Below are 22,517 nucleotides of genomic sequence, written 5' to 3' on the forward strand. Positions count from 1 at the left end.
CCGTTAATTTAAAAACGGTCTCGTTTCTCTCGTCGGTAGCGGACCCGAGTAATCGACTGAAAACGATCCTAGGGAAGTCACTCTGAACGAGTATTTAGTGCAGCAGGTACACACGTGAAGTCAGGCAACTCCGTGCATGGACCAAGGTAAGAAAAACGACTTTTAAGTATTATCTTGGTGACTTATGGTTAACTGTCGGATAAGACCTTCTAATTACTAAAAGTCCTTGAGGAGTGAATTTTACAGTCCTGCAGTATAAGACCCTTCAGCTAGGAGGTGAGTACTGTATGGTATAAGACACTTCAGTTAGGAGGTGAGTACTGTAAGGTATAAGACCCTTCAGCTAGGAGGTGAATACCGTAGGGTACAAGACCCTTCAGTTAGGAGGTGAATACTGTGGGGTGTAAGACCCTTCAGATGGGAGGTGAGTACTGTATGGTATAAGAGACTTCAGTTAGGAGGTGAGTACCGTAAGGTATAAGACCCTTCAGCTAGGAGGTGAATACCATAGGGTACAAGACCCTTCAGTTAGGAGGTGAATACTGTGGGGTATAAGACCCTTCAGCTAGGAGGTGAGTACTGTATGGTATAAGACCCTTCAGTTAGGAGGTGAGTACCGTAAGGTATAAGACCCTTCAGCTAGGAGGTGAATACCGTAGGGTACAAGACCCTTCAGTTAGGAGGTGAATACTGTGGGGCATAAGACCCTTCAGCTAGGAGGTGAGTACCGTAAGGTATAAGACCCTTCAGTTAGGAGGTGAATACCGTAGGGTACAAGACCCTTCAGTTAAGAGGTGAATACTGTGGGGTATAAGACCCTTCAGCTAGGAGGTGAGTACTGTATGGTATAAGACCCTTCAGTTAGGAGGTGAATACCGTAAGGTATAAGACCCTTCAGTTAGGAGGTGAATACCGTAGGGTACAAAACCCTTCAGTTAGGAGGTGAATACTGTGGGGTATAAGACCCTTCAGCTAGGAGGTGAGTACTGTATGGTATAAGACCCTTCAGCTAGGAGGTGAGTACTGTATGGTATAAGACCCTTCAGCTAGGAGGTGAATACCGTCGGGGACAAGACCCTTCAGTTAGGAGGTGAATACCGTAAGGTATAAGACCCTTCAGCTAGGAGGTGAATACTGTAGACCATGGGAAATAAATCGTCTAAAAAGGAAGACGATGGGAGACAAGGAAAGTCTGCCGGCAACATCCCTCCAGAAAGTCCATTGGGACGGATGTTGGAGTATTGGGATTTAGAGTCAAAAACCAAGGCGAAAAAGACCCAAATATGATCTGAGGACAGCAAGAAGGACCACCCCTAAACCCGACGATAACGACGACGATAGAGACAGAGAGTCTCCTAAGACAATGATGCCCTTGAGAGAGGTAGCAATAGGAAATAATGAAATTGGATTTGTTAGTGCACCATTAACGTCAGGAGAGGTAAGAGCATTTAAAAAGGAAATGAAAGTCCTCGTAGAAGACCCCTTAGGATTGGCAGACCAAGTAGATCAATTTCTCGGTCCAAGTATATATACTTGGACGGAATTAATGTCCATTATGAACATCTTATTTACGAGTGAAGAAAGGGGAATGATTAGACGGTCTGCAATGAAAATTTGGGAAAGAGAAAACCCTCCCGGGGTAGGGGGAAACTAACCAGCCGAACAAAAATACCCTAATCAAGACCCGCAGTGGCAGAACAATAACGTCGGCCATAGGGGCCAGATGAAAGACCTTAGAAATCTGATAGTAAAAGGCATTAGGGAATCTGTCCCGAAATCACAAAATTTGAATAAGGCCTTCGAAGTAAGACAGGAAAAGGATGAGACTCCCTCAAATTTCTTACAGAGATTACGGGACACAATGAGGAAATATTCAGGTTTAGATCCAGAAGACCCGGTTGCCCAAGGACTCCTTCGAGTCCATTTTGTAACAAAATCATGGCCAGACATCCAAAAGAAAATTCAAAAGATAGATGGATGGAGTGAAAAACAATTGGACGAACTGCTGAGAAGCGCAGAAAGTTTTCGTTAATAGAGATGAAGCCAGAGAAAAACAGTGAAGCTTAAATGAGATGGTAATTGTACAAGTGTTCCACCCTTTTATGTTGTAAACAAGTAGTTGAAGCCCCTGAAAAACTTATGCCTTTACAGAGTTACCGCAGGCCCCTCTTATGGCACAAGCAGGCGACGTATTGAGTGCGACCCCTCTGGGTGTTGAAGGCTGTTTCTAGACAAATAGAGACCATTAAAGGCACCTAGGTGGGATCAAGGGATTGATTTTTAAAAATGTTTTGAAGAATCAAAGGGGGGACTGTGAGAACAGAATTTAGATTTTAGAATTTTTAAGAACAGAGTTACATGGGAACATTTAAGATGAAACAATTAATCAGTCATGTATTGCTATCAAGCTAGCTTCAGTGCTGCAGGGAGGGACAGCTTATCAGAAATGACTTCATAACTTCAGGGCTGCAGAGGCAACTTGGCCTTGCAGCTGGTACAGCGAGAGAGAGACATTGTACTTCAACAGCACTCTTCTTATCACCCAGACATGACAATCCTAGGGAAAAGTTAGAATGAAAAACATACCGACCAGGCCCATACACGCCCCCTTGTTAGAGGGTGGCTCAGCCTACCCTTCTGATTCAGCAGTTGCTGAGTTTTTTTTATATTTGCTTTTATATTATACTGTTTAAATGTTATTTGAGTAAATAGATCCACATAATCCTCGTGAATATATATAATCATATATAAGTTGATCAGTAGAGAGAGAAGGTGATCATAGAATGATAAAAGGGGGGAATGTGGAAGTGAGCAGAAAGGCATGGCACTGGTACTTGAAACAAGGTTACCCTGGACAAAATGATTACCTATAGCGATACTCAGAATTCGGACAGCCCCTAGAAAAGATGTGGGACTGTCCCCTATGAAATGCTATTCGGCGGCACAGTGGCGCAGTGGTTAGCACCGCAGCCTCACAGCTCCAGGGACCAGGGTTCGATTCCTGGTACTGCCTGTGTGGAGTTTGCAAGTTCTCCCTGTGTCTGCGTGGGTTTTCTCCGGGTGCTCCGGTTTCCTCCCACAAGCCAAAAGACTTGCAGGTTGATAGGTAAATTGGCCATTATAAATTGTCACTAGTATAGGTAGGTGGTAGGGAAATATAGGGACAGGTGGGGATGTTTGGTAGGAATATGGGATTAGTGTAGGATTAGTATAAATGGGTGGCTGATGTTCGGCGCAGACTCGGTGGGGCGAAGGGCCTGTTTCAGTGCTGTATCTCTAATCATTACCCTATATGGGAACCAGGGGCGAGATGCCAACCTTAGAAACTAAAGATTCGTTTCTAAAGAACTATATACTGGCGTTGTCTTCCTCATTGTCATTCCTCAGGAAGCAAGGCCTGTTAGCACAGACCCCACCTCTCGAATTTGCAGTGCACAAGATCCAACCAGGAGATTGGGTTCTGGTGAAATCGTGGAAAGAGACTAACTACAACCGAACTGGGAAGGACCATACCAGACTCTCCTAACCACTGAAACAGCCATAAGAACGGCAGAAAGAGGTTGGGCCCACTACACAAGAATCAAGGGGCCGGTACAACCCCTGGCCGAGGAAGGAACTTGGACAACCGAATTAACAGAAGAACCATTGAAAATAAAGCTAAAAAGACTTTGAGTAACAAACTTTTTTTTTATATAGCGGCGCGAGCGCGGAAATACTGTCTGTAATATTGTGTGTCTTTTCCCTTTCTCTCTTTCTTTTCAAAAGTAGCCAGGAAATCAAAACCAGATTAAAATGGGTTGGATGTTTTTATATGCAGTATTAGTCATCCCAGTAATGGGAAAAATAACAATGTGGGACGGAACTGACGGGGACAACGGTACACAGAGATCCCCAAGAGCCAGGATCCTCAGGTGGGAGAAGTAGACTTATGTTTCCTAATCCCATGTGGGGGCATACATAACCAAAGAAATTATCATGTGGACTCCCTCCATTATTATGGGGATGGACTACTAACAGGAGACCCACTCCCACCGATTATATCCATTCACCAGAGCCCCATAAAACCAGGCCCAGATTGTCCAGATAAGGAATGCAACACTCTATATATATTTGACAATAAAAAGAACCGAGTGGACAGAAACGACTGGTGGAATATCCACCCAACGCCATCGGAATGGCTCAATAACAGAAGAACGACAAATCAAAACTACCCACTTCCAATTAGACAACAAGGTGTTTGGAGTAACAGTTAGAGAAGGGAAAAAGAAAGGTGAATTAAAATGTTGTTTTCAGGTAACAATAGATAAGACTGGTAAACCATCTAACAAATTAAAAGGGACCTCTCATAACGATCCTAACATAGTAAAAATAATAGAGGTAAAAGACTTGAGAAAGACAATTGAGATAGAAACCGGTTACGGGGACACAAATGCCTGGGTAGAATGGATAAAATATAATGTAAAAAGTTTGAACAAAAACAATTGCTATGCTTGTGCATCTGGTGGACCGATAGCTCAAGTAGTACCTTTCCTGCTGGGGTGGGAGCGTGACCGAAAGGGCATGGAATGCATGTTAGCCCTATATCAGGATAAGACGGCTTGGGGTATTCAAAACTTGCATATCCTTGTCATTAATGTTCCCTCCCCTAGAGAAAAAAGATTCAAGGACTCCCCCTTCATTTTTAGCCACCAGTGTGAATCACACATCATGCGTAAGTCGACACGGTGGGAAGCTAACCAGAAATATGGGAGAGTTGAAGTCATGCATAGAGAATGAGGACGTAACTGGAAGAGTCAGGGGAGGGAACTACTCATCATTGAATGTCCCCAGAGCGGATTTATGGTGGTATTGCGGAGGAAAAATCCTGAGACAGACCCTACCCTCCCAGTGGAAGGGGACGTGCGCAATTGTTCAATTGGCAATACCATTCACCTTGGCATTTGAGAAACAAAAGATAATAACGAGGGAAAGGGGTAAAAGGGAAGCGATAGCGAACTCTTTTGACGACCAGGTGTACTTGGATTCCATAGGGGTCCCAAGAGGGGTACCTGATGAATTCAAGGCCCGAAACCAAATGACAGAATGGATAGTATCAACGGGAGTACAGACATTGAGAAGGCGGCTGAAATAATGCTCAGAGGATTTGAGAGGACATATGAGACCCCTCCTCAGTATGTAGAAAACAACAAGGATTAAGTAAAAGAAAAGGGGGAATTGTGAGAATAAAAAATACTGAAATGTTGTTTCTACAGCTTGTGGAAAATTACCAAGAAGTCCTTTCAACACAACATAATGAAATCACTGAACAAGGGAACTGATAAGGGGATGTGAGAAAAGACCTTGAGACAGTACGGCAGTTAAAAATTGTGCTTATGCAGAGAAAAGAAAAACAGCAAGAGTTAGAACAAAGGATGTAGTGAATGAGAAACTGCCCCACTAAGATAAAGGCTGACAGCTGCAAGTTAACACACACACAGGAGGCTTGCAAAAGAATGGAGAGCCAAATAAGGTAAAACAAAAACAAGAGTCAGGGGCTAGAAAGTTAGAGTAGGGGGAGAAGTAAACAGAGGAGGAGACTGTAGCAACTATAGGATAGGTTAGTGTCATAATACGTTATAACCAATAATGTAAAATAAAGGCGTGGACAAATGGTCCCCAGTGCCGTGTCTGTACCGAGCGGGGCGGCAGCTGCGGGGCTTCTCCTGGTGACAGGCCCGGGGTTAACGGCCGCCAGATTTCCAGCTCTTTTGGAGGAATTAAAGATTAATAAAGTGTAACATCAAAGGAGCAAACTTTAAAGGAAATTGAGCTCAGTTATAAAGGGGCCTGGGGGAGGGGAGGGAGGGAGGAACCATTTGGGACACAGCACAGGGCAGGAGGTCCCCCCTCCCCGGTTCCACAAAGACTCCCCTTGGACTGGGCCACACCTGGGCAGGGCTGGCTCAAGGTGCAGGAAGCTGCTAGGCTGAGCTGTGGACTGGGAGGAGTGGGGGGTTTGACTGACAGGCCTGGGGAGGGGGCTATCAGGGCAGGTACACACACTGCTCCCCCTTTTCCTCCTGGGATCTTTTACTGGAGTCGTGTTGCTGAATGTTTCTAAACTCTGTCTCCCTATCCCGGTAATGTCGGTGGATTCTAGGTTGCTGTGAATGTTGGACTATATTGTCTCTCCTCATTCTTCCTCCTTCTCCCACTCCGAGTTCCAGGCTCCCCTTTCATCTACGAAAGATGATCGACATGCAGCAAACAAGCCATGTGGGGGGGTGGGCGGAGAGGGGGAATCTTCTCTTGGTTCACCTTTGCTGATGGCTGCAAAAGCCAACTGTTGAGACGCAGGCTCTGCCACAAGTGCTGCACATGAATCTGCCAAGTGATGCTGTGAGTTGTTGTGTTTGACATTGGCGTCTGTTGCCAAGCTGCTGCAGCAACTGGTCATCGTGGTATTGCACACCAGTCCACAGGATGTGTTGCCATTTCCCTCTTTCGTCAGTTAGTGACTCCCAAGTGCGATAGTCGACATTTAAGGCCTTCAGGTTACACTTGCAAGCCTCCTTGAAGCGGAGCTTTGGGCGCCCACTGGTCGTCTGGCCCCGGCTACCTTGGTCCTTGGGTTTGCAACCATCCTCTATCTTGTGGACTTGTCTGATCCACCAAAGCCACCTCTGTTTGATTAGTGCCGACACACTTGGGAGCTCTGCCTTTGAGAGGACTGCCACATTTGTGATTTTGTGCTGCCAGGATATACCCATAATGGGCCACAGACAGCAAAGATGGAAATTATTGAGCTACTTTTTCTGGTAGCTGTCAATCACCCGTGTTTCATAGCCATACAGCAAGGTGTTGAGAACATAGACCTTATAAACTATTAGCTTGGTCCTAATGGTCAGCATGATGTTATCCCATGCACCTTTCACAAGTTGGCCAAAAGTGGTAGTTTCTTTCCCTCTGTGTGTGTCGAGCTCTGCAATCACGAGACAATTTATTTCTCACTGTGGAACCAAGGTAGCAGAATTTGCTAATCAATTTCAGTTAGGTGTTATTTGTGTGATCAAGGCTGGAGTCTCATGACCATGGTTTTCTTGATGCTTATAGTCAACAAGAACAAGTTTACAGGCATGAGAAAGACAGTCCATGAGGCTTTGTAGCTGAGTTTCTGTGTGAGCGACTAGTATAGCATCATCAGCATAGAGGAGTTCTCTGAGCGGGACGTGACGTGTTTTTGTCTTTGTTTTCAGCCTTGAAATATGTGGAGAGGCTGAGAGCCAGGGAGGTGCAGTGATAAAGTTGCAGGAAGAGATAGAGAGGGTGAAATATACAGGTTACATCGGGTGCTCTGGAACAGCGGTTCTCAACCTTTGTGTTTCTGAGGCCCCCTCCGCCTTCACCTTGTTGTAAAAATTTCTCAAACCCCCTAAAACACAAGACTTGTTTCTTTAGGTGAGAATGAGTGACACAGAGAAACTTATTTATTTATTATTATTCCCCTCTGAAGAAAGCTCTTGTCCAAGGATTCCTCATGTCAAAACACACACACTCTCTGATATCAAAGCAAAATACTGCAGATGCTGGAAATCTGAAATAAAAACGAGATGCTGGAACCACTCAGCAGGTCTGGCAGCATCTGTGGAAAGAGAAGCAGAGTTAACGTTTCGGGTCAGTGACCCTTCTTAGGAATTATTATTATTGTCCTCATCAACCCTCTGTTATCTCTTCAGAAACTCCAGCAAGTTAGCTGAACATGATTTTCCCTTAACAAATCCATACTGGCTTTCCTTAATCAACCCACAGACTGAGTTAGGTGACATATTGAGTATTGTGGAAGGGAGCAAAACATTACAAAGAGACATTGATAGACTTAGCGAGCGGAGAAAACAGTGACAGCAGGAGGTCAATGTGGGGAAGTGTGAGGTTATTAACATTAGAGTCATGTATGGAACAGAGGAGACCATTCAGCCCATCAAGTCCATGACAGTTCTCCACACAGTAATCCACTCAGTCCTACTCCCCTGCTTGACCCCTGTAGTCCTGCAAGTTTATTTCCTTCAAGTGACCATCCAATTTCCTCTTGAAATCAGTGATTGTCTCTGCTTCCACCACCCTCATGGGCAGCGAATTCCAGATCATTTACTACCCACTGTGTAAAAAAGTGCTTCCTTATATTCCCTCTGCATCTCTGGCCCAAAACTTTCAATCTGTGTCCACTAATCCTTGTACCATTAGTTAATGGGAACAGTTTTCCTTGTCTAACTTATCCATGCCTGTCATAATCTTTTACACTTAGATTAAATCTCCCCTCAATCTCCTTTGTGTGAAAAAGAACAACCCCAGCTTTTACAACCTCACCTTGTAACTAAAATCTCCCTCCCTGGAACCATTCTGGTAACTTAGATCGAAGGAAGATGAATCAGAATATTTTCTAAATGATTAAAAGTTAGGAACTGTGAAGGGACAGAGAGATTTAGGGTTTCATGCACAGAAATCACTAAAAACTACTGGACTGGGAGAAAAGTGAATTAAAATGTCTAATGGATTGTCCGCCTTTATCTGAAGGGTGAAAGTAATGCTGCAGTTATATGCAACTCTGGATACACATCATCTGAAGTGAGGTAAATAAAAGCAAAATACTGCAGATGCTGGAAATCTGAAATAAAAACAAGAAATGCTGGAAATACTCAGCAGGTCTGGCAGCTTCTGTGGAGAGAGAAGCAGAGTTAATGTTTCAGGTCACTGACCTTTCATCAGAACTGACAAATGTTAGAAATGTAAAAGGTTTTAAGCTAGTAAAACGGGGATGGGGCAAGAGATAACAAAAGATGTGTTTTTCTGGACAAGGTCACAGAGAATAACTGACCAGAAGGTCATGGAACAAAGGCAAACGGTATGTTAATGGTATGATGAAAGACAAAACATGTGAGGTGTTCAGTTCTGGGCAGCACATCTCAGGAAGGATATATCAGCTGTGCAGGAGGTACACTGAACATTCACCAGAATGATATCAGGACTAAAAGGGTTAAATTGTGAGGACAGGTCATATAGACTGGGCTTGTATTTCATTGAGTATGAATATTAAGGGGTGATGTAATTCATGTAATAAAGAAGATTAAAGGTTTTAAGAGGGTCGATAAAGAAAAATGATTTCCTCTGTTGGTGGAATGCAGAATAAGATGACACAACATTAAAATTAGAGCTGGGCCATTCAGGGGTGCTGTCAGGGAGCACTTCTTCACACAAAGGATAGTGAAATCTGGAACACTGTCCCCCCAAAAAGCTGCTATGGATGGGGAGAAAAGGAAAATGTCAAAACTTGAGAGTGACATATTTTTATTGGGTAAGGTTACAGGGATATGTAATCAACACTGGTAAAGGTAGTTGTGATATGGATCAGTCATGATATAACTGTTTAGAGGAACAGGCTCGAGGGGCTGAATGGCCTCCTCCCACTCATGTGTTCCTCTGTTTTACAGGATCACTGGGACTAATTCCCTGAGGCTCCTCTCATAATACCGAGACCGTCTACTCCTGACCATTATGGAGCAAGGGTTTTCAGGGTGGTCTAGACAGGACAACAATCTCCCCTTCATAGACACATGATCCTGACTGTGAGGTGACGGTGCGTCTGGGAGAACGATGGGTGGACACAGTGTGTGTTGTTATTTTAATGATAATCTGAACCTCAAGAAACAAACCACCCTGAGGAGTGAAATAAGGCTCGTTGGCTCCTGTTATCTGGGCTGTTTGAGCTGGACAAGGCCTAACCCAGTACTAACAGGACAGTATAAGTCCACTGGGAGATGACAAAAGGCTGAATTCAGACTCAAATACATCACTTTCATGAAATAATGAGTTGAGAAAGGGTTCATTAATAACCTTGTAGTAAAGAGGCCTCGAGGGAAGTGTAACCATTATATGGTCGAATTTTATATTGAGTTTTAAAGTAATTTAGTTTGGGACAATACTGGGGTCTTACGTCTAAACAAAGCAAACTTTGCAGGATGAGGGGTGAGTTGGCTAAAGTAGATTGGGACACTACATCAAAAGATATGATGGTTGATAAGCAATGGCTTGCATTTTAAGAATTAATCCATAATTTGTAACAAATGTACATTCCTTTAAGTCACAAAAATCCCATAGAAAAAGTGGTCCAACCATGGCGAACAAGAGGAGTTAGAGGTAGTATTAGATTGAAGGAAGAGACTTATAATGATCCCCAAAAAAGTGGTATGCCTGAGGATTGGATGGATTTTAGAATTCTGCAAAGGAGGATCAAGAATTTAATAAGGAAAAAAATCTGAGTGCAGATTAACAAGAGACATAAAAAGATTGTAAATGTTTCTATACCTATAGAAATAGGAAGAGATTAGAGAAAGGAAATGAGGGCCCATTAGAGAGAGACAGTTGAAATTAAAATGGGGAATAGGGAAGTGGCAGAGACATTAAACAAATGACTTGTATCTGTCTTCATGGTAGAAAACACAAAAACATTCCAGAAATAGGAAACCAAGTGTCGAGTGAGAATGAGGAACTGAAAGAAATCAGTATAAGTAAAGAAATAGGAATGGAAAAATTAAAGGGACTAAGTGGCAACAAATCCCCTGGACCTGACAACCTTCATCCTCAGGTTTTAAAAGAGGTAGCTGCAGAAAAAGTGGATGCATTGGTTTTGATCTTCCAGAATTCCATAGATTCTGGAGCAGTTCCCAAGGATTGAAAGGGAGCAAACATAACCTTGCTATTCAAGAAAGCAGAAAGAGAGAAAATGGGGAACTATCAACCAATTAGCCTCACATCAGTTGTAGGCAAAATGTTAGAATGTATTATTTGGGGAAATGGTAACAGGACACTTAGAAAATCATAATATGATTAAGCAGAGACAACATGGACTTGTGAAAGAGAAATCACGTTTAACAAATCTTGTAGTTTCTTGAGGATGTAACTAGTAAGGTGAATAAGGTGGAAGCAGTAATTTATTTGGATTTTGAAGAAGCAAGAAGCTTTTGATAAGGTGCCACACCAGAGGTTATTACACAGTTGGGACTCATGGGATTGAATTAATATATTAGCATGGATTGAGATTGGTTAATGGACAGAAAGCAGGCAGTCAGAATAAATGGGTCATTTTCAAGTTGGCAAGCTGTAACTAGTAGGGTATAGTAAGGATCAGTGCTTGGGCCTCAGCTATTTACAATCTATAGAAATGGCTCAGATGAAGGGATTGAGTGTAATGTATGCAGGTTTGCTGATGATACAAAGTTAGGTGGGAAAGCAAGAAATGAGGAAGACAGAAAGAGGCTTCAGAGGGATACAGACAGGTTGGGTGGGTGAGTGGGTAAGAACATGGCAGATGGATTACAATACGGTGAAATGTGAAGTTATCCACTTCGATAATAAAAATGTTTAAAAAACAATTTTTAAAATGAATGTTGAGAAACTGAGAAATGTTTGCATTCAGAGGGACCTGGGTGTTGTTACGACCAAGGTGGGAGTAACGCACTGTTAATTCAGTCCCACTGCTTCACAGGTCACAGCGTATTCATAAAGTTTCCCACCTACTGGAAATTAGCCAAATTAAACACTTTATTTATCCCCCAGAATAAAGCACACCAAACCAGATTTCTTCAAACAACAACAAAATTAACTATTTATTAATAAACTAAATCTTAAACAATAATGGGATGAATCAATGCATATATATATATAAAAAACTTCTTATTCTTCCCAAGCCTCATGCACACACACACATATTCAAAAACCAGTTAACTGGGGAGAAAGAGTTTTTGGTGTTCAACTGTTTCTTCGGAATAATAAAATCGTTGGTGGTCTGGTAGGATATTTCGAAATCGGTGAGGTGGCCCAGAGTTGAAAAGTCAGAAGCCACTTAAAGTCTCTCCAGGCAAGTTTGTTGAGCAGTCTGTGATGAGTAGACGGTCAAGGCAATTCGTCTACAGCAGGCATCACACAGATCTTTCAGCAAAAGGTATAGCAACAGGTCTACTTAAATTTTAAAGTAGCAGTCCAGCAATAGTAGCATTCTTGAAATTTCAGGATCTCCCAAAAAGCACGAGTAACAGGAATCACTCTTGAGGCAGAGATTTTTCAGAAGCAATAGGAATTTGCTACCTTTAACAATGCAGGGCTTCCTCTCAGCAAAGGAGCCTTTCTCCACAGACAGTAGCAACTCCTCTTTCTCTGGGTCTTTTCCTCTCCAGGCAGAACACAGACACAACTCAAATGTGGAATTTCGTTCTACAAGAGATGCCTTCTTTTCAGGGAGAGGTCTTTTTCAAGTCTGCCAAAAAACACAAGTCCCAGCCAGTTTGTTCTACCTCCTGCCTGCCCAGCACTGGTCTTTCACAAAGCAAAGTGAAATTGAACTCTTAACAATGTCACGTGACCGATCATTTTCCTTGCTGTTGTTGCTTGGAAACAAGTTGCCTTGGAGACTGTGCCCCACCCAGTTCAGCATTCAATTTTCTCAGTTAAAAGCAAAGCACATGTAACAGTGTCCTTGTATATGAATCACAGGAAGCTAACATCGAGGGAAAGCGAGTAATTAGGAAAGCAAATAGTATGTTAGCTTTCGTTACAAAGGGATTGGGGTAGAAGAGTAAAGAAGTCTTACTACAATTATACAGGACATTGGTGAGGCCCCACCTGGAGCAGTGTGTGCAATTTTGGTCTCCTTGCTAAGGAATGATATACCACCATTGTGGGAATGCAATGAAGGTTCACTAGTCTGGTTCCTGGGATTGTTCTATTTATTCATAGTCTGTGGGTGTTACTGAAATGGCCAGCATTTATTGCCTATCCCTAATTGCCCCTGAGAAGGTGGTGGTGAGCTACTTCCTTGAATATAACTGAGTGACTAGCTAGGCCATTTCATCATGTAGTTCAGAGTCAACCACATTTCTGTGGGTCTGGAGTCAGACCAGATCGGGTAAGGACGGCAGATTTCCTTCCCTGAAGGAAATTCGTGAACCAGGTGGATTTTTAGGACAATCCTAGTTTCATGGTCACCAATATTGATCCTCGCTTTTTAATTGCAGTGGTGGGATTTGAATTCATGTCTTGGCATCATTAGTCCAGGCCTCTGGATTACGAGTTCAGTAACAGAACCACTATTGTACAGCATCCCCACTCTGCTCCATCTCCTCCTATAAGGAGAGATTGAGTAGATTAGACCTATTTTCCCTGGGGTTTAGAAGAAGGAGATGTGATCTGACTGAAACATCAATCCTTAAGGGACTTGGCAGGGTCGATGCTGAGAAAATGTTTCCCCTGTCTGGGGAATCTAGAACACCGGGTCACTGTCTCAGGATAAGGGATAAGACATTTAGGACTGAAATGAAGAGAAATTTCCTCACTGAAAGGGTTGTGAATCTTTGGAATTGTCTTCCCCAGGGAGCAGTGGATGCTCAGTCATTGAGTATATTTCAGACAGAGATTGATAGATTTTTGGTTCCTGAGGGAATTAAGGGATATGGAGATAGTGCGGGAAGGTGGAGTTGAGAAGATCAGCCATGATCTGGGTGAATGGCAGAGCAGGTTCGAAGGGCCAAATGGCCTCCTCCAGCTCCTATTTCTTATGTTCATTAAACCTCAGTCTGGTTCCTCTCGAGCTGCTGAGTGAGTGAATTAAATCTTTCTCGACAAATCACCAAGATACCAGATGACAAGTCATACCCGAAACATCATTTATTGGTTACAAATCACAACTTAGTTAAATCTGGACACACAGACACTTTATAAACATGTATAAACACATTAAATGTAATCAGAGTTATCCAGCAGTTCAGCACTAATAGGGAGAGTATTTCACAAAACAAGTAACAAAGATTAACCAGACGATTCAGTGATTGACTGTAAATCAACACTAATGGATGCTGAGTATTAATTACAGCAGGAACCGGAGTCTGAGCTTATAAATTGGTGAGTTTACTTGAAGAGTAATTCCTTCACTATCTGACATGTTAACAGTTGTGAACAGCCTGTCTGTCCAACAGCTCCAGTCTACGTGTGCTTAGAAACACACAGAGCTTAAACAGCCTCATTCTTGAGCTGAAGAACAGACTTTCTCCTGTCAATATAGAGTTACAGGATTGGCCTGTGATCTGTTTATTGTTCATCTTTTGTTCAGTACATTTACTGAGTGGATTTCAATTGAAAATGAGGTTTGAAGACATGACGGTCTATTCACACATGAATGAGAGACGCTGTGGGCCAGACGCTCAGTTCAAGAAGAGCAACTGACATCAGAAATAAACCCCAACTGTCAGAATGAACATGGTTCAATCTGGATATGATTAACAGCAGCAACAGCAGAATCCAACCCCTGTAATTATCTGTGAACCCGCTGGTGTCTCAGCAGATAGGATGGCTGAGTGAATCCCTTCCTGCACACGGAGCAGATGTATGACCTCTCCCCAATGTGAATGAACTGGTGTGACACCAGGTGGGATGACTGAGTAAATCTCTTCCCACATACGGAGCAGGTGAATGGCCGCTCCCCAGTGTGAACTCGCTGGTGTATCAGCCGAGCAGTTGAATCAGCAAATCCCTTCCCACACTCAGAGCAGGTGAATGGCCTCTCACCAGTGTGAACTCGCTTGTGTTTCACCAGCTTGGATGTCGTAGTGAATCCCTTCCCACACTCGGAGCAGGTGAACGGCCTCTCCCCAGTGTGAACTCGCTGGTGTATCAGCAGGGTGGATGAAGCAGTGAATCCCTTCCCACAATCAGAGCAGGTGAATGGCCTCTCCCCAGTGTGAATTCGTTGGTGTGTCAGCAGGTTCCCTGACAGAGAGAATCTCTTCCCACACTCAGAGCAGGTGAATGGCCTCTCCCCAGTGTGAACTCGCTGGTGTCTCAGTAGGGCGGATGAACGAATGAATCCCTTCCCACAATCATTGCAGGTGAATGGCCTCTCCCCAGTGTGAACTCGTTGGTGTGTCAGTAGGGCGCATAAATGAATGTATCCCTTCCCACACTCAGTGCAGGTGAACGGTTTCTCGCCAGTGTGAATTCGCTGGTGTGTCTGCAGGTTTGATAACTGAGTGAATCCCTTCCCACACTCAGTGCAGGTGAATGGCCTCTCCCCAGTGTGAACTCGTTGGTGTGCGAGTAGGGAGGATGACTGAGTGAATCCCTTCCCACACTCAGTGCAGATGAACGGCCTCTCCTCAGTTTGACTGTGTCGATGAGTTTCCAGCTCAGACGTGTAATTTAATTCTTTCTCACGGTCCCCACATTTCCACCGCTTCTCCCCAGTGTTACTACACTTGTGTACCGACAGGCCAGCTGATCGGCTGAAGCCCCGTCCACACACAGAACACGTGTACGGTTTCTCCACACTTTTTGCTTCCATGATCAAAGGCCGATGATATTCAGATCCTGATGAATCGAGTGACTGTCACATCTTGAGGTGATATTTTGTTTGACTTTCCATTCCGCAAATCCTCCCTTTCTAATACCCTGGAACATGAAGTTACAACAGGAAAAAGGGAGTGAGAGAGAACCCACAAAAACACAAAGACAAGTTGTGAAATTGAGCTGAATGAATCTGGTAATTTGTGGGACCAGAACAGAGAGTGGGCGGGGCTTCAGGGCCCCAGTGACCAGGAGAGAAAATCATTGACTCATTAATTTTATTCTCACTCTGCACACGGGCTGGAGAACTGAACCCAACCACAGTAGAGGGAGGGAGAAAACTGGCAGAGGAGGAAAGAAATGGTGCAGATGGTGCCATGGGTTTGGATTTCAGCACAGGGAGGAGGGAGAGTGTGTGGGACTGCGATTTACAGCTTTGGGGAAACAAGAGAGGAATAAAATGTTCCATAGGATCTCGAATTGTCTGATCTGAATTTCTATCCTGTACTGACAGTGATGACTTTTATTACCTCCTTTTACAGGGTATTAGGAGAGGATTTCCACACATTGATTTGATGCTCACTCTGCACACAGGGGCTTTCGCACCATCTCCCCTGAAGGTGCTGGGGTTACTGTTTACATCCCACTGAACTGTAAGAAAGAATATCTTATTAGATGATATTAAAGATAGTATTATATTATAATAATATAACGAGAGGCCGTTCACCTGCTCCGTCTGTGGGAAGGAATTTAATCGATATCCAAAATGTCTACTACTGCAAGCAAAAACCATGCCAGGGAACTCACCAAATCAGTGTTCAACGTAATGTTGGGAAAGTAAGTTAATACATTGGTTTCCTCATTTAAAGCTTATGCACAAAAATGCACATTTTTGTTATTTTGATGAACAGTCAAATAAATTTCTAATACCTTTACCTTTCTGAATGTTGCTCACCTCTGGCCCCCTATTTCGGACAACATTTCGAATGTAGCCCCTCATGCAAAAAGGCTGGACACTCCTGATCTATACTATCAGTTCTAACATCCTGAAAATTTCCAGGTTGTCAGAAGGGAAAGAGAGAGGCAATATATGCTTAATGGCACAGATCCAGAGTGTGCAGGGACAGAGGGACCTGGGGGTTTATATGTATAGATCATTGAAGGTGGCAGGACATATTGAGAACAGTTAGCAAAGAATATGGGATCTTGGGCTTGATAAATAGAGGTATTGAGTGCAAAAGCAGGGAAGTTAAGGGAAACTTTTATAAAACTCTGGTTCAGCCACAACTAGAATATCACAACCAGTTCTGATCACCACACTTTAGGAAGGATGAGAAGGTCCTTGAGAGGGTGCAGAGGAGATTTACCAGAATGGTTCCAGGGATGAGGGAATTTAGCTACAAGGTCAAGTTGGAGAAGCTGGGATTGTTCTCCTTGGAACGCGGGACTGGGAGCTTCTTATTGGGGGTGTTGAGGCCGACACCGGATATTTCTGAAGCCTCCCTGCACATCCACCAGCTTCATTCCTCCCCTGCACTCAGCGATTGCTCACCCACTGAGGTTCTGACACGACTGCTTCCGTCCAGCTCGAGCACCTTCACTGCCTTTGATTCTGTGAGCAACTCGTGCAATAAAACAAAAGGAAAGTCCTGCAGATGCTGGAAATCTGAAATAAAAGGAGAAAATGCTGGAAATACTCAGCAGGTCTCAGTGAAGAGAGAAACATATTTAATGTTTCAGGCACATCAAACCGCCAGTGCCTGCAGCCTGGAACTCGGAGTGGGAGGAGGAGGAAGAATGAGGAGAGACAATATAGTCCAACATTCACAGCAACCTACAATACACCCACATTACTGGGATAGGGAGACAGAGTTTAGAAACAAAAACAAGAAATGCTGGATTCACTCAGCAGGTCTGGCAGCATCTGTGGAAAGAGAAGCAGAGTTAACGTTTCGGGTCAGTGACCCTTCTTCGGAACTGACAAATATTAGAAAAGTCACAGATTATAAACAAGTGAGGTGGGGGTTGGGCAAGAGAAGGTGCAGATTGGACCAGGCCGCATAGCTGACCAAAAGGTCACGGAGCAAAGGCAAACAATATGTTAATGGTGTGTTGAAAGACAAAGCATTAGTACAGATTAGGTGTGAATATACTGATTATTGAACATCAGCAAGTGCAAACCTGAAGAAAAACAACCTGAAAAAAACAGTGGGTAAGCAAACTGAACAAACTAAGATGAAATGAAATAAATGCAAAAAAAGATTGTAAAAAATGTAAAAAGGAAAGCAAAAAAAAAGGAAGAAAAAATAACTAAAAATGACTAAAAATGAAAGTAAAGTGGGGGGCTGTCATGCTCTGAAATTATTGAACTTTAGAAACACTCAGCAACACAACTCCAGTAAAAGATCCCAGGAGGAAAAGGGGGAGCAGTGTGTGTACCTGCCCTGATATCCCCCTCCCCAGGGCTGTCAGTCAAACCCCCCACTCCTCCCAGTCTACAGCTCAGCCTAGCAGCTTCCTGCACCTTGAGCCAGCCCTGCCCAGGTGTGGCCCAGTCCAAGTGGAGTCTTTGTGGAACCAGGGAGTGGGGGAGGGGGGACCTCCTGCCCTGTGCTGTGTCCCAAATGGTTCCTCCCTCCCTCAGGCCCCTTTATAACTGAGCTCAGTTTCCCGCAGCTGCCGCCCGCTCGGTGCAAACACAGGACCGGGAGTTTGTTATTGGGAGGTGGGGGGGGTTGAGGCCTACACCGGGTATTTCTGAATCCTCCCCGCCCACCAGCCGCCACTTACCGGCTGCAGAAGCGACTCACAACCGTCTCTCCGCCGCCATCACTCACTCCAAACACTGGTCCGCAATACGCCTGCGCACCCGGCGCTTAACCTCTGACCTGTGCGCTCACAATGTCCAGTTGATTGACGGCAGCTGCCTGCCAATAGGAAGAGGGGGCGGGACAGGAGGACAGATTCTGCGCAGTTCCTCCCTCATTTGCTTCTCTTTGAAAGCCCGAGGATGAATCCATCAGCATCCGGGACCTGTCAGCCCGCAGCTCCATTAGTTCCTTTTCATAAAACTGTCTCATTCCCTTTGAAATGTTTCAATTAAACCTGCCTCCACCACACTCTCAGACAGTGCATTCCACACATTAACCACTCGCTGGGTGGAAAAGTTTTTCCTCATGTTATTTTTGTTTCTTTTCCCAATTACTTTCAATCTGTTCCCTCTCGTCCTCCATCCTTTCACCAGTGGGAACAGTTTCTCTCCATCTACTCTGTTTGACCTGATGCCATGAGACATCATGGGGTCCGGAGCCCATGTTGAGGACGTCTCGGGCAACTCCCTCCTGACTGTATAACACTGTGCCGTCACCTCTGCTGGGTCTGTCCTGCTTGTGGGACACCTAGGGATGGTGATGGCAGTGTCTGGGACATTGTCTGTCAGGTATGATTCTCTGTCCAGACCTCTCGTGATTTTGAATACCTCGATCAAATCATCTCTCAGCCTTCTCTTCAAGGAAAACAGCACCCTTTTTCTTTATCATAATCTCTACCTCTTTTATGATCCAGGGAGCTCTGGATTTATTTGCCCTACCTTTCCACTTCAAGGGAACATATGTTGACTGTGCCCGAACTCTCTCTTTTTTGAAGGTTACCCATTGTTCAGCTATCAGGTTTCCTGGCAACTTTTGAATCTCATTTATTCAGCCAGCTCCATTCTTACCCCATTGAAGTTGTCTTTCCCCCAGTTAATTACTCTTACTCTGGATTGTTCTTTATCCTTTTCTATGGTCAGCCTAAATCTTATGATACAATGATCAATCTCCCCTACATGCTCCCCTCCTGATAATTGATCGACTTGGCCCACCTCATTCTCAAGAACCAGGTCCAGGAGTGCCTCCTTTCTCAATGGACTAGCAACATACTGTTGTGGAAAACTTTCCTGAACAACTCTCGGAACACTTGCCCCTCACTGCCCTTCACACTACTACTATCCCACTACATGCTTAAATAATTAAAGTCCCCCATTCGAACTACCCGATAATTTTTGCACCTCTCTGTAATTCCATTGCATTTTTTCTCCTCCACGTTCTTCCCACTAGCTGGTGACCTATAGACAACACTGAGCAATGTAAATGCATCTTTTTTGTTCCTTCGTTCCAGCCAAATTGATTCTTTTATCGACACCAATGGGACATCCTTTTTCTCCAACACTGCAATGTTCTCATTTATCAATACTCCACCGCCCCTTTCCCTTTCCTTTCTTTCCTGAACACCTTGTATCCAGGAATATTTAACACCCAGTCCTGCCCTTCTTTGAGCCAGGTCTCTGTTCTAGCCACAACATCATATTTCCACATGGCAATCTGCACATGTACCTCACCAATCTGATTAACCACACTCTGTGCATTCACATACATGCACATTAACGCTGATTTAGACTTTATTACTTTATCCCTGACTCTGACCCCACCTTATAACTTGCTATTCCCTACTCCAGTGCTAACTATCTCTCCCAGTATTCTGTGCACCTTGGTGTTCCGGTCTGATATTTTTCCCTGGTTCCCATACCCCTGACAAGTTACCAGTTTTGCTTCCCTCCAATCGGAACTCCCTCTCAGGTTTCCATCCCCTTACCAATCTAGTTTAAACCCTCCCCAACAGCACTAGTAATCTCCCTGTGAGGATATTAGTCCCAATGCTGCTTCGATGCAACCCGTCCATCTTGTATGGGTCCCACCTGTCCCAGTGCCTCAGAAATCTGATGCCCTCCCTCCCACACCAGTTCTCCAATCACCTGTTTAATCAGTCAATTCTCCTATTCCTACGCTCACTTGCACATGGGAGTGGGAGTAATCCTGACATAACTGCTTTTGAGGCCCTGCTTTTTTAATCTCCTTCCTAGTTCCCTAAAATTTGTTGTCAGGACCTCATTTACCCTTTCCATCTATGTTAATGGTGCCAACGTGGACCACGACCTCTGGCTGTTCACCTTCCCCCAGATAAATGTCCTGTAGCCGTTCAGTGACATCCTTGATCCTGGCACCAGGGAGGCAACACACCATCCTGGAGTTCGATCTACAGCTGCAGAAAGACTTCTGTGTTCCCCTGACTAATGAATGCCCCATCACGACTGCTGTTCCACTCTTCCTCCACCCCTCCTGTGCAGCTGAGCCACCTGACAAACGTGGCTCTGTCTGCACTCCTCTGAGGAACCATCACCCTCACCAAGGAAAGCCGATTAGCAAGTGAGATCATATCAGGGGACTCCTGCACTACCTGCCTGGTTCTCTTAGACTGTCTGACGGTTACCCATTCCTTATCCTCCTGCATGCTCCTAACCTGTGGTGTGATCACCTCCCTAAACCTGCTATCCATGTAGTTCTCTGCATTGTGGATGCACCACAGTGACTCCAGCCACTGCTCGAGATCCAAACCCTGGAGCTCAAGCTTGTGCAGCCGGTGACACTTCCTGCAGATGTGTTTTTCCAGGACACATGGTGCGTCCATGACATCCCACATGTCACAAGCTGTGCTTTGTACTCAGCCAAGCTGCCGTGCCAGACCTTAACTTAACCGACTATTTAGAAGGAGAATATCTGACCAGTTACTCAACCAACCAGCTCCTTCCACTGCACAGAAACAAGAACCAAATACTGGAGGACAGAAAAAGTAGAAAAAGGAGCACCTCCTCTCCCCTTCACTGAACTCACCACTCAGCAAACACATACCTCCAGACTCTGTTTACAATCTGCACTCCTCATCAATCTTTTAGTCATTCTTTGCTGTTTTTCTACATTCTGTCCAACATTCTGATCTGCCACCCACCTTTGTGCAATTATATGCTTTTCCTTTAATTTTGATATGACCTTTAACATTTCTAGTAAACCATCAATAGTGGGTCCTCCCCACTCCAAATCCTGTTCATACTGAGAATCCCAGGGTGGAGAGCTGGAATATCCTGTCTCAAAACACAGTCACATAGACACAGCATCATTTACTTGCACAGAACAAGGCCATTTGGCCCATCAATTCCATGTCAGCTCTCCAGGGAGCAATCCACTCAGTCCCACTGCCCCACATCAGCCCATAGCCCTGCAAGTTTATTTTCTTCAAGTGACCATCCAGTTTCCTTTGAAAATCATTGATTATTTCCACTTCCACCACACACATTGGCAGCGAGTTCCAGGTCAGAACCACTTGCTGCAGAAGAAGTTCTTCCTCACATTCCTGCTGCAACTCTTCCTCAAAACCTTCAATCTGTGTTCCCTAGTTCTTGTACCATTAGTTCATGGGAACAGTTTTTCTTTGTCTAATTTATCAAAGTCTCTCAGAATCTTGTACATTTCGATGAAATTTTCCCTCAATCTCCTTTGCTCCAAGGAGAACAACCCCAACTTCTCCAACCTACCCTTGTGAACTCTCTGCTGTGCAGGAGGTGTGATAACTGAGTGAATCCCTTCCCACACACGGAGCCGGTGAACGGCCTCTCCCCAGTGTGACTGAGTTAATGAATATCCAGCTTTGATGGAGAACCGAATCCCTTCCCACAGTCCCCACATTTCCATGGTTTCTCCGTGGTGAGGGTGTCCTTGTGTCTCTCCAGGTTGGATGATCAGTTGAAGCCTCGTCCACACACAGAACACGTGTACAGTTTCTCCCTGCTGTGAATGGTGATGTTTTCTCAGGCTGTGTAACTGGTTAAAGCTCTTTCCACAGTCAGTCACTGGAACACTCTCACTCGGGTGTGTGTGTGTGTCTCGGTGCTTTTCCAGTCACACTGATGTTTGAAATCTTTTCCCACAGGCAGAACAGACAAACATTTCTCCTTCCACATTCTCAGTCCGATGATATTCAGGTCCTGATGAATCGAGTGACTGTCAGATCTTGATGTGATGTTTGGTTTGAATTTCCCGTCAGTAAATCCTCCCATTCTAATACCCTGTAAAAGGAGTTTACAAAAGTCAGCACTGTCAGTCCAGGATAGAAATTCAGAACAGACAGTTCTAGTTTCTATGGAACATTCTTTCCTCTCTTGTTTCCCCCAAACATGTGATCCATTCAAACTAAAAGAAGCCAAATTAAGCAACAAGTTGTAACAGAAGCAAAGGGAACGTTCCCAACTAAACCAGAACATTGCTCCCAGTGTCCACGAGACA

At 44.3% G+C, this 22,517-nt stretch overlaps 1 pseudogene; it reads right to left on the reverse strand.

The window, feature by feature from the left end:
* The window catches only part of LOC137349362 (zinc finger protein 229-like), an 85,485-nt pseudogene that overhangs the window by 47,428 nt on the left and 15,540 nt on the right, over positions 1-22,517 (reverse strand).

This window comes from Heterodontus francisci, chromosome 34 (genome assembly GCF_036365525.1).
Source record: "Heterodontus francisci isolate sHetFra1 chromosome 34, sHetFra1.hap1, whole genome shotgun sequence".
NCBI lineage: Eukaryota > Metazoa > Chordata > Chondrichthyes > Heterodontiformes > Heterodontidae > Heterodontus > Heterodontus francisci.